The following is a 5,749-nucleotide window of genomic DNA, read 5'->3' on the forward strand; positions in this document are numbered from 1 at the left end:
TAGAGTTCTCTGTGCTACACAGTGGGTCCTTGCTGATTATCTATTTTATATTCTCTGGGAGTTTTATAAAAGTTTACAAAAACTAGCTTCTCTGCTTTCTCATCTGCTCCCTTCAGACCGTCCCCAACACAGCAGCCAAATGATCTTAGGTCACCACACCTCTGCTTAAAATCTTCCAATGGGGAGTTCCCATTGTGGCTCGGCAGTAATGAACCTGCCTAGCATCCATGAGGATGCAGGTTTGATTCCTGACTCCACTCAGTGGGTTAAGGATCCCGTGTTGCCGTGAGCTGCGGTGTAGGTCGAATACAAATCTCAGATCTGGCGCTGCTGTGGCTGTGGTGCAGGCTGGCAACTGCAGCTCTGATTCGACCCCTAGCCTGGGAAACTCCACATGCTACAGGTGCACCCCCCCCCCAATCTTCCAATGGCTTCTTATACTCAGACTAAAAACCCCGTTCACTAAAATGCCCTACAAAGCCCAACAAGATCTGGGCCTCTCCACTTTTCATTCTCTCCCATCCAGTTCCTCTGACTCCTTATGCTTCTCCAAGGAACATGCTCTAACCTCAGGACCTTTGCACTTGCTAAAACCTCTGGCTTGGACAATCTTCCTCCAGATATTTAAATCTCTCATCCTCTTCACTTACTCGAGTGTTACCTTCTCATGAAGCCTCGCTGGCCTCTAAAATTCACCCTCCTCAAGCCCAGACCAGCACTTGAAAGCTTTGTTCTGCTTTATAGCATTTTTAGCTATAAAAATAGCTTTCTAGCTATATTCTATAGCATTTTTTAAAACGGTACTGTGATTAAAATTCTAACATGCATACACTGTCTAACACATTTTACTTATTTTATCTCATCCTCTCACCCCTTAAGATGAAAGTTCCAGGAGGGCAGGGATTTTTGTCTGCCACGGACCTGGCACCTAGAACCGTGCCTGCGCATAGTTTAAGTGCTTAGTAAACATTTTTAAAATAAAGAAATGACCGGTAGCTACTACCCTTTTTTCTTTTTCTAAGATTTAATCTCTTAAATATGAAATGCTCAGTATTCAAGGCGCTTAGGAAACAACAAAAAATAACACGGTCAGATTTCAGAGAAGGCAGCTGCCCCCCTGCTTCTCATAGCAAACCGCTGCCTGTGTCTTCAGGAGGAAGTTTAGGTTATAAAAGTGTTATTTCTTACGATGACCACAGCAACTAGCACAGGTTAAATACCATGTTCTGAATGGACCTGAAATAATCCTTACCTGATTTCCTTACCTGATTTCCTCTCTCGGAGCTTCAAAAATAAAATAGTTATTTTTGGATAGCTGGGTCCTTCACTGAGGAAAATTGCATCTATTTGCACAGTTTTAAAACAAGAAGCTGAGATGACCCTGCAGGTCATACTCAGATTTTTAAAAATTTAGCTCATCAAAAACTCTCCAGGGAGTTCCCATGGTGGCTCAACAGTAATGAACCCGACGAGTAACCATGAGGACGAAGGTTCAATCCCTGGCCTCGCTCAGTGGGTTAAGGATCTGGCGTTGCTGTGGCTGTGGTGTAGGCCAGCAGCTGTAGCTGTGATTCAGCCCCTAGCCTGGGAACCTCCATATGCCTCGGGTTCAGCCCTAAAAAGAAAAAAAAAAGTTTGGATCAGGATAAAGAAAAGGCTGTAAATTGTTGAACGGCTGTTTCTGTACAGAGCAGGACTAAGGGATTTGTTCAGTCAATACTGGAATGACACCCAAAACCTCTAGATTTTTGTAAACCAAGTTTAGATTTGTAGCCAGGGATTGTTCAGAGGAGCCTGAGGAAGAGAACGCTGATTAAACACAGGAACCAAGTATATCCAGGGATTAGAAGGACCCCAGAGACTCCTGGGTGGTCTGCTACTCAAAATACAGCGAACGTCCGTATCCCATCTACAGGCTTTCTCGTGACCTGCCCTTGGAGGCAGTTAAGCGTTACCTTTTTCTAGTGTAAGGCCTGAGAGCCTTACGTTTATGTTGCTATTATTATTATTACTACTATCATCATTTTGGCCACAGCCTGCAGAAGTTCCCAGGCCACAGCACTGACCTGAGCCACAACAGTGATAATGCCGGTCTTTAACTGCTGAGCCACCAGGGAACTCCCACTACGCCGATTATTGGCAGCCTTTTTCTCCTCCATCACATTTTATTCTGCAGGCAATAATGAACTCCAGGAATTGCAAGCACATGCTGTTAGGAATGGGAAGGAAAGGAGGATTGCGAGGCCCTGTGAAAAAGACCACGGGTGTCCCTTGTTGCCACGTGAGGAAGGGGAGGGATAATCACAGACATTCTGGGCTTTCACAGGATGACCGGGAAGGTGGGGACACTCGGAAAATCTAGGCAGATAAGAGGTGCCACTGTTTGGGGGGAGGAAGAGGGGCACATGGAGAGTCTTGACTCCTCCCTGCTCTTTCCAGCTTTAAATCCAGCTGGGCTGAAAGGGATGAGGGGCCTGTCCACTGCTTGTCCTGCATGATGCTCGGCCGTGGCAATTAACCCTGATACCTCAACTGGTTTCCAGCATCCACTCTCACCCACCTATAATCCATTCCGCAACAGAGAATCCCCTGAAAAGTGTAAACTGCATCACATCATCTGTTTAAAATTCTCCAGCGGCTTTCCCCACCACACTTAGAAAACAACCAGGAGTTCCCACGGAGCCACAGCGGGAACCTGCCTGGCATCCACGAGGTCACAGGTTCAATCCCTGGCCTCACTCAGTGGGCTAAGGATCTGGTGTTGCCGTGTGCTGTGGTGTAGGCCGCATCAGATGCTGCTTGGATCTGGCGTGGCTGTGGCTGGCGGCTACAGCTCTGATTCGACCCGTAGCCTGGGAACTTCCATATGCTGTGGGCGAGGCCCTAAAAGGACAAAGAAAAATAAAACGAAAAACAGAAAACAATTAGGAGTCCTTATTGTGGTACCAACTCCTAACAGTCTGGCTCTGCCTACTTCTCTGATGGCATCCAGCCACTGGCCTTCTCTCAATTTCTGGAATAGGCCAAGCTGTTTACTACATTCTGTTACATCTTCGTGTAAGGCTCTTTCTTCTCGTTTCCTCCTTAGCTTGTCTTTCATGCTCAGATTAGAAGTCACCTTCGCAGCATCTCCCCTGTAAGAAGCCCCTACCCTATTACCTCTGCAGGACGCTCACTGGTGTCCAACCTTCCGCCGTGGCCGTTCATTACCTACTGACTGCTTCCTGCAAAAGCGGATGTACATCAAAGCAGGGAGGGCCTTGTACCGCACACTGTAGATGCTTAGCAAATGTCTGCATGGAGTGCATTTTACTTCTGTGAGCGCTCCTCCAATGTTTTAGCAAAAACTACACATTATTCTTAAATATTAGGATGAGGATAACAGCAGTTTACCACCTAGGCGTAGGCAGGGGGAATAACAAATTGTTTTGTCACACATGACATTCATCTTTGTAGTCTGATGGGAATTTTTGAAAACCCCAAAACAAGTCCTTCTTAACACTGAAGCTGGAAAAACCAGCTATTCAAAAATCACTGATTTTTTTTTTTTAACATGACTTGGGGGAGATGCAGGAAAGAGAACTACTAGTGGGTAGACTTCCTTCAGGGTTACTGCCATTTCCCCAAACTACTCTGACTTTGCAATATCATGCTCTGCTTTTTAAGGGTAAATAGACTCACTTTTCCCTCCTAGTGTTGCCTCAGGGGTCCATCAGCTATATCCAGGGACGCCTCACATTTGCCAGAGTCGCTAGAGGAACAGCACCACCTGCTGGGCAGAAGCTGCCGTGCGCCTGCCTTGGCAACCCTCAACGGGACACCCATTGGGTTTAGCCACTCAAGCCAGCCCTTGCAGAAGCCAAACAAGAAGCCCCTTTGTCTGAAGCTTATCTTCTAAGAAAGCAGCTCTAATTCTGACCCAAGACGGCAAGTCGGTGCCCCTGCAGGTAAGAGCACAACGGGGGCAGACCTGGATTAACAAGCGGGAACAGAAAGGCCCACTTGAGGAGCATTTGTCCTTTGTACCCTCGGCAAACAAGATGCTGAGAAACTCTAATGCTCTTTTCTCTTTTTGGAAGTTCCAGAGGTGCTATTTTTTCCCCCTCGTTCCCTTACTAAGGGCCATGGTTTGATCCGGATCCACTACCCACTCTCCAGGCAGTTTTTCCTTCCTCGTCTTGACTAGCCTACTTTACAGCTCGGGTCCTTCCCAAGACCTTTCCGTCACACTGATTGTGACCAGGTTTCCCAGGATCTCAGCAGGAGTCCACTCACCTCTTCCCATCCCCTCACACCGCACTCGGCGAAACTGGACCTGACCTTGCAACTTTCTCTTCGTCTTGCCATCTATTTCCATCCTCAAAGACTCGGTATCAACTAGTTTTTCTGGTACCCTTTTTATCATGGATAGTTAATGCCTCTTGCCACAGACTGAGTGTTTGTGTCCTCCCCAAATTCTCAGGTTGAAATCTAACCCCTAAGGTGATGTGTGGGAGGTGGGGCCTTCGCGAGGCCTCTGGGGCTATGAATGGGATCAGCGCCCTTATAAAAGAAGCCCAAGCAAGCTCCTCTGCCCTGTGAGGTTACAGTGCAAAAGACAGCAATCTCTGAGCACAAAGGCTCTCACCAGACTCTGAATGTGCCGGCACCTCGATCTTGGACTTCCCAGGCTCCAGACTGGGAAAAATACAGTTTTGTTGCTTAGAGGCCACCCAGTCTCTGGGATTCTGTTACAGCACGAAGATCCTCTCCCCCTCAGTCCTCTGCTGGCTAGATACAGAGCCCCCCCCCCGACCCCTAACCCCAACCCCTCACCCTCAGCCCCTCACCCTCAGCCCCTCACCCCCAACCCCACTCCAACCCCCCACCCCCAACCCCCCACCTCCAGCCCCTCATCCCCAACCCCACTCCAACTCCTCACCCCCAACCCCCCACCCCTCACCCCCAACCCCACTCCAGCCCCCTACCCCCAACCCCCCACCCCCAGCCCCCACCCCCGGCCCCTCACCCCCAGCCCCCCACCCCCTTTCCTCTGATGCCTTTCTAACCCGGTCCCTGGTGCATAATTTCTTCTTTCCTTCCTTACCTTTCTGATTACTTCCTTCCCGTCACTAAGACATGCTTTTTCTTTTGTCTTCTCATAAGCTTTTCCAGAGACGATACGAAATGTACCCTTCAATTACCATTTGCCGGTTTACCATCACGTACAAATTACTCCCATTTCTAAAACTTACTTCAATTCATTTCCCTTCTACTATTCTACCTTCACAGCCCTTAGATTTCTTAATTAGCTACTAGAAGATAAAACTACCAACATAAAATCTTGCGTATTCCCTGTCCTCTCATATTTGCAAGGCTACTTTCTTTTCCTTATTCAAAGCATCCCCAAAATGATTCCTCCAGGATTCATTAGAGTTCACTGACGAATCAGGAGAATAATTGCCCCCTTCAAGCATCACCATATATGCCTCAAATATAAGAGTCTCCAAAACCTAAGAACTCCAACCACATCTGGAATGTTTACTATCCAAATGAAATAATAACCAGCAAGGTTAGCCATTTATGTATACTCATCTCAAATAAGAGTCAACGCTTTTCTACTGTCACTCCATTAAAACACACACACGCATATATACACGTATCAAAACCACAAGATTAAGGTAAAAGCGAAACTAAAACTCTTATTTTTCCAGTCTCTCTTCAGTGTCTCTTTCGCTCATGACAGTAAGCAAACCTACGTGAAACTGAG

The sequence above is a fragment of the Sus scrofa genome, chromosome 8 (assembly GCF_054392235.1).
Source record: "Sus scrofa isolate SSC_HxYL_T2T_F1_AM1 chromosome 8, Sscrofa_HxYL_maternal_Yorkshire_Landrace_v2.0, whole genome shotgun sequence".
Classification (NCBI taxonomy): domain Eukaryota; kingdom Metazoa; phylum Chordata; class Mammalia; order Artiodactyla; family Suidae; genus Sus; species Sus scrofa.